A 10807-nucleotide genomic window follows, 5' to 3' on the forward strand; every position below is an offset into this window, starting at 1 on the left:
CTTTCTACTGCACAGACATAGACTTTGTAATTATATATATATCATCAAAGTAATAAAAGCTTATTCCTAACATGTTATAGTAAAGCAAGTACACTGATTACGTACTTGAGAGCTCCTTACATGGAAATGCTCCATGTCGGATTAGATAGAAGCCTCTTGTAGAGGTAAGCGGGTTGTTACAGAACTGTTTCGATGTATTAATGAGCGCCTGATCTGACTGAAATTGCATAAATCTCTCTGCAGCTGACGGTGTTTTCTGTTATTACGATGTGACCTAAGTGATATTATATAAAGTCAATAATAACGGACTCCTCTCTGTCCTTCACGAATAACCCGCGATCCTCTTAACTGCCCGATAAAAAATATCGTCAAACTCAACATTAGCTGTAAACCTAAAACCATCTAAATGTTAGGAATTTCGCAGTGGTATCTTTGGTAAATGTTTTAACTATATAAGGACCGCGCTTCCGATAAGATTATTTTAGGAATTTGAACTCCAGAGACAGAGCCATAGAAAAGCTAGTGCAAATCAAGTAAAGCCCATCAAATAACTCATGCAAATGCCTGATGGTGAAGGATATAATTTTAAAGAGCTGGAGAGAGATTATGTAGCAATAAATAGTCCTACTTTTTAAATCAGGGAAGGAGTATAAGGAATGCTAATTGATATCTGCAGGAAAATCTACTCATTTATGGTTTCAGCGAGTATGATAAATATGGTTGTTCCATGAAATTCTTAGACCGAATAGTCCCTAAAATAAGGTATAGGGTTCTATGCCGAATATAACCGTAGTAGACACTGCAGAATCTCTGTGATTTGCTTTAAAGAATGAGACACATTAAGCTTAGTGTTATCTAGGTTGCGAAGACCCAGTACTATTCAAGATAAAAAGTAGAATTTAATTGGAATCAAGATTCAGATGAAATATCGGATGGTCCTCACGAAACTGGGAATAAGTTTTCATTCAACTGTCTCTTTGATGGATTTATATCCAAACCACATTTCATAGGTGTTGAGAGATGAAAATCAGATTTTGTTTTCGTAGAATTTATAGGAATAAAATAGGAATTCTAAGTGTCTGAGTGAGTAAGAAAACTCCAATACATTATGCGTGCATAGGTCATCATAAATGTTAGAAGCACGCTATATTTCGTGTCGTAGTGAAAGTCATCTCGATAGCCCCACTGGCTGCAACAACCTGATCTGTCACGTGCACCGATGTTTACAATTTTTAATTTCTATATATAAAGGGATAAAGATTCGTACCAAATTTATTAAACTGTAGGTTACTTATCTCGTTTGTACAGATAAACAGAAATATGATCTCGTTATAAGGTACTCACTTAGCACTCACCAAACAAGATGTTTCTGTTTCCATAGAAATTAAATATCCTGTTTGTTTTTAATGTACTCAGTCATACTGTTACAAAAAGATATGCATACTCCATAAGTAAAACGTTATTGTAATAAATGTACTTCATACATGAACTTTGAGTTTAAACTATTTTAAGTACGCATGTTGTTATTTTATCGAAGTCATTATGTTATATACAAGGGAATAAATATATAATTATAGCCGTAGTGATTTTCCATTTCTCAGTCAAATCGAAACTATTTCAACTTCGTTATTCACTTGTACAATGTACATTTTCGTTGTAAAAATTGATTTTAATATTGTAGCAACATATTTATAGAAACTATGGAAACATAGCGTAATTTATTGATTAAATTATTGGTGCTCTTACAGATCTTTTAGAAGAAAGGGAAAAAACTTCTTTACAATCATCTAAAGCCCAAGGTGAGCACGACATTTCAATTATAAGGATGATAGATATCGGGCCTCGTTAACGATCGTAACAATACAAGTCGCTGACAGAGTCTGTCAGTTTTTATTGTTACTCTCAGACACTTTACCTTTTATTGTAACATTATTTATTATTTTTTCTTACTAAACTAGTTAACAAGAGAATACGATTATTTATTTTGTCTTTCAAAGATGAATGTATATTAATACGCTTACTGATAAAAATGAAGAAATTGAAATAAAATAATACTCGGTTACATATGTGACGATAATTTAAAAAAATCGTTAACTAATTAATACAATAAAAGTATTCTTTGTAAGATAAATCGTTTTTCATGATTATAAAATATATATTGTGGATTGGTATACGTATTAGATAAATAAATGCGTTCTAAGAAAAGCTAAGTGACGCAATGATTTAAATTAACTATAGAATATTAACTCATTTAAACAGATTGTACATATCGATCTCTAAATTCTACTTTATGACTTAGATTTTGCATGTTTTCTGGAGCAAAGAGTGTTTAGAAGAAGGTAAAGGTTTAAATTTGAACTTTTTTATGTGGCCTTCAATATCTCTCGTGTAGAGGGGACACTAAACATTTCCAAAATAAACAGTAAAGCTTTACACTTATAATACTATCAACGTTATTTGCTTCTTTGAACGTCATAAAATTGGGGATCCATACTATTTTATTACTCAATTATATTTTATTTCAAAGTAACAGTAATATTTTACTGAATAGCAATGGCTATTTTAGGATGTATAAATAAAGAAACACTATCCGGAAAAGGTATGTCCTAAAATTTTTTGGTTTCTGTATCTAGGTTTCTTAGTAAGAATTTCCCTAAGAATACAATTTTTTGCTATATTTGGAGTAATTAATGACATTTTTTCTATAAAAGATCGCAAAGAAGTAAATGTAAAATTAATAATCTACGGTGGAGTTGTCATATATTATAAAACTAGAAATGAATATGGAATGAATAAATTTAACTGGTATAATTTAGAATATTATTATAATTCTTAAATGTATATAAATAAATAAATATAAACATTACTTATTACTCGATTTGAAAATTATATAATTTATTGTAACTAAAATACAAATGTTAAGTAAAAAATACAAAATACAGACAGGCATGCTGTACGAACATATTCCGCTGAAATGATATATATATATATATATATATATATGAAATTATATATATTTATATATATATATCAATATGTATTATCTTTATGCAACAATAAAAATAAAAAACCAAATATTGGTAAAGTATTTATGAATTTTCGTATGTCTTTAGCATACTTCTTCAGATAACAATAAATAGTGTATAAATATGTATAACATTAAATAATTAAACTAACTTATATATATATATATATATATATATATATATATATATATATATATATAAAAGCAATTAATTCCAGATAGATAATAACTTTACACTAGATTAATTGGTTATCCAACTCCAATACTGTCCTGGTGAATGTGATACTGATTATATATCTAGATCGGTATACACATATGCATCGTTCTCCATTTGAATTAATCCACACAGATTACTAGCCCATGCAATGTGTCCTGTTATTGCAATACTCTAATAGGGCACTAACTTACCACAAGGTTTGCGTACTCCACATCATGTATCGCTTAACATAATGTGCTGAGTTTGTATGCAAATTTATTGTCAATAGTTTATTTCTTGAGAATAATAGTCTTCAGATTCATACAGATATATAAAAGACAATCAAACAAAAGAAAAATTTATATTTGCTATATATAAACTATATTGTGTTAACTTACGGAGGCTTCAATGATAGTCAACCAAATCCCAAGGTTGGACATACATCATGGTCGAACTCATTCTGGTCGATGTAGATCTGTTTAAGAAATAATTGATGCTAAATTTAAATAGTAAAGGGAACATCTTTCTTGACATAATGTACTAGCTATGGTAGTAAGAGTTGATTCAAATGAATTTTGAGTTTAGTTCCAGTTCACCTTTCCTTTATTGAAGCATATGGTATCTGACGCTCTTTCAGACTTGACTCCTGGAATCTGGAGTCATGTTCGTCTGAAGTAACCCACTGAAAGTCGAAGAAGAAGCTCAAAACGAAACATTTACGTCGTTTTTACATCAGAGACACCTATAAATAGGTGAAGTGGTAGTGTCATTGTCTCATCAGGTACACAATTGAGGGCACTACGATGTGATAGACGCGATCTCTAAGCACGGTCGAGCAATAACGTAGCTATGGTAGAAAGGATTGATTCAGTCTTTTTTAAGCTATTTTCCACATTATACATTCATATTTTGTTCATTAGTTTGGTTTCAGAGCAGTGGTTAAATAATAAAGTACACTAAGTCAGCAAGAGATGATATCGTACGTGTTGTAGAAATTATACTAAATGGGTTACTGTTGCACATGTTAAAAACTTATATCATTAATCTTTGTTAGATCGCAAATTTATTTATTTTGCAAGTTTACCATTGCCATCATGGTTACCCTTAAGACCAACGCCAAATCGCATGGACTCGCATGCACCATCGTGGAAATCATTGTATCCTGTAAATAAGTAAGGCAAAATGCAAGTCTATAGGTAAGGTTTTGTCTCACGTTAAATGTCTTAAGGATAGTCTTCACTTATACTCAGCAAATACAAAATTCCAAATTATTCTGCGGCCGTTTATATCGTGACGATACCACATGACGAGATTATGATATATTTTGTCATAGTTTTATTACCTCGTAACGATGTTTCCGTCACTTTAAATGACAACTAAGTACCTAAAGATTTTAGATATAGAATGGATTATAGAATAAATTTATATTTATAAGTAAGAATTTAATATATTGAAACTAAACTAATGCGTATTAATTCAATTAATGATACCACAATTCAATAACCTTTTGAAAAGAACGTATCTTCCTTTGTGTCATAGAATCGAGATTAACATATTTTGCAATTACGTTCAATCAACTAATTTGAGGTGTAAAAGTCATTAGTTACAGTAAGATAACAGATTACGTGTTTCACTGACGACACAAATACACACAACTGTATCAGTTAACTCGCCTTCGGCTCGCTGGGGGCTACGCCCCCAGGCCCCCAAAGTAAACGCTTGCAAATTCGGGGATAAGCGGAATTCGGTGACTGGTTAAGTCCGGACATTAAGTAAATGACAAGGGATTTAAAAATTGACCTTTTTCATAGATTTTTTCCGGATTCGTAAAAACTTTTGACTTTGAGGGCATTTTGCGGTTAAAACCGTTAGAGATACGACAAAAAGTGACTGGACCTTTCTTGTTGGAAATTTAATTTTGTCTTTCGATTGTGCCCTCAGATCTGATCTACGACCTATGGTTTAGCCAGAAATGAGCTCGGGAGAAAAGTCTGCACGGGTCAGCTATCTTGAATTGTTTAGTATAAACATAATAAAAACCGACCTCAAGGCAGTATTTTAAGTCGAACAGGGGGTTTAATATCACCAGGAGACTATCTAGTCAAGGCGAGAAATTCCCTGGGTGGGTGATTAATGTTAAGGAGGTTAAGACAAGAGGGGGTTTAATTTCGTCAGGATATTGTCTGGTCATATGAACAAATTCCCAGGGGGGGTTAACGTTACCGGGGGATAAGTCTCCAGGGGGTTATCTGGTCATACCAGGATCTTCCCAGGGGGGGGGGGGGTTAAGAGATTTGGTGACTGGTAAAATTCGGACATGAGGTCATGGCAGGAAATTCCCTGGGGGGGTTTAATGTTACCAGGGGGGTTAACACATCAGGGGGTTGAATGTACAGGAGGTTATCAGGTCATACCAGGAAATCCCCGGGGGGGGGGGTTAATATTACCGGGGGTTAATGACACACTTGGGCCTTTTTTAGAGGGTATTGTGTCTGTGAACATAATAAATATTCCTCTGTCCCTATCTACTATTGACGCTTAGCTAACGCTCAGCCAACTCCCGAAGTCACTGAACCTTTTCTGTAGATCACGTGATTTCCTAAATCCCGTTTAAAATTTGTTTTGAGTTACGACCAACCGTTTAGCCGCTATCAAGCCCGGAATGTAAATTTTTAGGCGAAAATGTCCAATATTTTCACTTAATCGCGTTTTGCGGTCAAACTAAGGGAAATATAGTAAAAAGTCACTGGACCTTTTTTTGTAGGTCATCTTATTTCCTAAATAAAACGTTAGTCTTATTTTGACCTCCGACCAATGGTTTCGCCGCTATCGACCCCAAAAACAAAAGTTTCGCGTAAAAGTTACAACAAAATTGTACATAATCACGTTTTTTCGGCCAAACCAATCGAGATAGGGCAAAAGATTACTGGACCTTTTCTGTAGATCGCGCAATTTGCTAATTTGATGGGTCAATCAGATTTGAGCTACGACCAACGGTTCGGCCGCTATCGGGCTTGAAACATTATTTTTATCGAAAAAAATCTCTGGAATTTCAAATGTTCGAGCGTTTTGTCGCTTAACCATGGAAGATAGAGCAAAAAGTCATTAGACCTTTTTTGTAGTTCACTTCATTCCTGACCATGAATTTTCCGTCAGATCCGAGCTAGCTCCAACGGTTCGCCCGCTATCGGGCTTACAAAAAATGCCTGCAGGGGTGAAGAATGCGCGATTTTTTGGGAATTTTTTTGAGGGGTTGAAAATGAAAAAATTCTCACTTTTCGGGATTTTCCTGGTGGTTACACGTGGAAAGCTATCTGTGTACCAAATTTCAAGTCTCTAACTCATCTGGAAGTAGGTTAGAATTAGTATACGTGAGTGAGTGAGTGAGTCAGTCAGTCAGTTACACATGCGGTTGTATATATATTAGACACCTCGACAGGATGTCTCTCTGTTTGACAAGCACTCTAGAAGTTGACAGCTACCGTCACGTGGGTTTCTCCCCAGACTCCCACAGCAGTCTAACGGAAACTTGGCACCGGATGGGAGAACTTTGATCCTTATGTTCCTTGTTGAACTTCACACATCTGCTTTCCCAAACACATGAGTTCTTTCAAATAGAGCTACTAAACTAGGCCGTATTTCGTATATTACATAAAATATGAAATCAAATATTTCCTCTTAACATTTCCCTCTTATATAAAAATAAAAATACACTATTATGTTTCCATAAATATTTTGTTGTGTGTATGGATTTAATAAATCGACGTAGAAGTACGAAGAGTTTTTGGTGGGGATTTTTAAAATAACGAAATATTAAAATGCTAATAACCGGAAATTGAGATAATAATTCTGTATTTAGCGTAGGAGAAATGCGTATATCTCAGCTCTCAGCTGGAACATTAGATAAGTTTGAAATGTGAAACTAAAATTAAATTAAATATTAACTAATAATACTATTAAATAAAATATAACATTAAACGATTATTAATATAATATAAAACACACACACACACACATATATATATATATATATATATATATATTCTCTTCATTCAGAAATAAAAATAAAAAACCTAATATTGGTAAACTCTTATGAATTTTCGTACGTATTTAGCGTACTTCTTCAGATGTAACAGTACATATTGTATAAATATTTATAAAATTAAATTACGAAACTAACTCAATGTAAAAAAAGAAAAAGAACTGAAAATCGAATAACAAACAGTGTTATTTTCCATTCAAGTTATTTTTTATTAAACTTTTGATCTATGACCTTCCTCTTTATTCTTGTGTTATATCAACATTCATTCCGTTAGAGCACTTCCGTACTTCCGTATTTTAAATTAAATTAAATAAAGCTCATATTTTTTAAGATTATTTACTGAATATTGAGATTACCAATAGTCTTATTAACCATAATGTTATATATCTGCAAATTATAGAGAAAACGCTTATTTTCACCTATAGCGTTGAGCGACTATTATTATCGTGCTTATATCTGATTCGTGGTTTGTGTCAGTCCTAGCCTTGACAAGCTCGCTCTTGTGTATCCAATCAATGTATGTACATATGGCTGTGTGACATAACCGCAAAACATCAAACGTTCAACTATTACGCTACCTATTTCGGTTTGCTGTTCATTGCAACTTTATTAATGAAGGTATAATAAAAAACTGCGATATACATTTTGACTCTAATTTGTTAAAAATGTATTATTAACATTTTATTACGGATAGTTTAAAGGATTTCATATGTCCTTAACATTTTCCATGTTACAGATAAATGTATATTTTGAAGATTGGATTATATTCTGTTCTTCAGGTTCAAACTATAAAACCCAAGTCAATATAACAAACAGTTGAACACACAAACTCAAGCATATACTTGTGGGTTCAGGCTGTTTTGTGGAAAGACTCACCCCTGTTAATAAAATAATTATATTAAATATAAATAAGCAAAGTTACAGAGCATACTTAACTGTGTGAATCTGTATAAAAGGGATTATGTACTGTCCGACAAGAGACAGTTTTTCCGTTTAAAATAATATTCTAATAAGTGATCTTACGTACAAGCAGATATTAGTAACAACAGTGTTTGTACTGAACAAAACTCTTAAAGCATTCTTCAAAACAGTCATGCAGTTTTTTTACAAGTAAACTGGTATGATGTGTTTTCACAAAAATACTTTTGAGACACTATAGATTGTCTCTAATAAGTACAATCTCTGAATTTAATAAAAAACTGACGGTACTTTATTAAAACCATTTCTAATTAATACGGTAGTAGTAAGTAGTAAAACTCTACAACTGTGTAAGTACGAGTAAATGTAACGTAACATGTATGATGACAGTGTAGTAATGTAACAGGATTAGTTTAAATTGCACCAAATACAATGGATGAGCGAATCAATTTAGTTTTACGCGGTCGTTGTCATGTCAATCATTTATCGTGGTTTTTCACAGGAGAAGCTTCTACACTCAGCAAAGTTAGATCAAAACTTTGGCCAAAAATGGCTTTTGACAATTAGGCCAACACTTAAGATAACCTTCATGAGGACTATTTGCATTTTTATCAACAAAAAAGACTTACAAACTTTTGAATCTTGATAGAATATGATCATTATTCATATAAAATTATTTGCGTGTATCAAAAATTCCAAAAATGCTGTTGGATTTTCTTAGCCAGTTGCGAAAGAAACCAGTAGAAAGATGATTCATGTTTAGATCTCCAAACCAAGTGAACAATAATTTATAATTACCACTAAACATTCTCATTGTGCTGAACACACGGAAAACATAATTGCCCTGCAATATTTATTTTACTCAGAGATTTTGTCGAATAATTTAGTTTTCTATAGGTTGGAGGAATACGAAAACAACAGTTTCAAACTTTGACTAGGTTAATTCTAAATTTAGGGAAGGCGATGGGGTCAAATCTCGCCTAAACTGAAGCACAGTTATCAATACTGTTGACTTAAAAATGTTCTTACTCTGTTAGTTAGATCTCCCAAAATAATCCCAAAAATAGGGCGGAAAACTGTTTGAGTTGTTCCATTCTACAAATGCGGTTTTAATTTATGTCATACTTGATTAGAAACTTCATAGTGTGACATATTTTGTCACTGTAGCACATTTAACAGGAATTTACATCGTGAACTATCTGGCCAGTTTTGGTCCTGTATACATCTCCTTAGCTTATTATTGGAGCCCAATTATTAAAATTTGTTCAAAAGTTACGTTTTCATACTTTAAAATTAATTAAAAAACTCTCACAATCAATAAAATCCTTAAGGTGTGTTTTAAAATAATGATTTATAAAACGAGGACAAACCTTTATTATAAATACAAAACAAAAGATTTACTAAATCCAAACCCATTAGTTTGAATACAGTGTTGTATTAAATAAAATAGTTATTAAATTATTATGAAATGAATTGCTGGGAAAAGATGTGTGTTTCAGGTTATTTAAAAAACTAAGTATTAATTTATTTTAATTACGACTACTTCTCAAGAGCCATTTGTAAATATGAACGGTTTTATGTGCATGTCGTATGGAAATTGAATTTATAAATGATCCACAAACATACATATAGCCTACTAGATTAATTTATACGTGAATTAAATACTACATAACTGAATTACTCGCACATGTATCGCTGTTAAATGTTAATCTTACATAATATAGCTAATATTGCTTTCATATATAATCTGGAAAGAACAACAAAAGTAATTCTAGAATAAATAAAATCTTACATTGAAAATGATCATTGACTAATATAGAAAGATCAGAGATGTAAAAGTAAGGAAGCAGCTCCATAAAGACATAAAAGAAAAAAAATTGCATACAAGGCCCCAGTTATAGCGGCAGGAACACCTGCAACATCTTGCTTAGATTTGTAATAACATTAAATTTGATAACTTTAACACCTGGTGTCTGCTTCCAAATAAGTTGCCATGGCAAAGTTACGTATAATTTATTACACTGTTACCTAGTAAGAAGAACTGTGCAATAAAATGATCAGTTAATACACGTACTCTTGTTTCCTAAATAGTAAGCCTAGTAATTGCGTTGCAATACATCTTAATATTTACTCTTAAGGCACTACTCAAACAGACTTTCGATAGCAGATAGGAAGCTAGTAATATTAACGAAACAAGCCGTACTAAATATTGCGAACAATTTTCAAACACCTCCTAAACATCAAACTTAATAAAGATAAATAATATATTAAGAATTCCATAAACACAATTTTAAAACGTATGACCATAAAATTTAGCTATTTTGTAATGTAAATTTTTATTATAATATTTGATTTAATATTGTAACAGCTTGTGCAGCATAAAAATAAAAAATATGTAACCAAAACGTAGTTTATTGATGAAATAAATAATGCGTTTAAAGATCTTTTAGAAACAAGGCACAAAACGTCGTTACTGTCAACTAAAGGCCAAGGTGAGCACGACTTGTCAATTATAACGATGCTACTAGATATCGGGCCTCGTTAACGATCGTAACAATACAAGTTCCTGACAGGGTCTATCAATTATCTTAGTTACGCGTGCTAGTATCTCTCAGACACTATACCT

Source organism: Homalodisca vitripennis, chromosome 5 (genome assembly GCF_021130785.1).
Source record: "Homalodisca vitripennis isolate AUS2020 chromosome 5, UT_GWSS_2.1, whole genome shotgun sequence".
NCBI lineage: Eukaryota > Metazoa > Arthropoda > Insecta > Hemiptera > Cicadellidae > Homalodisca > Homalodisca vitripennis.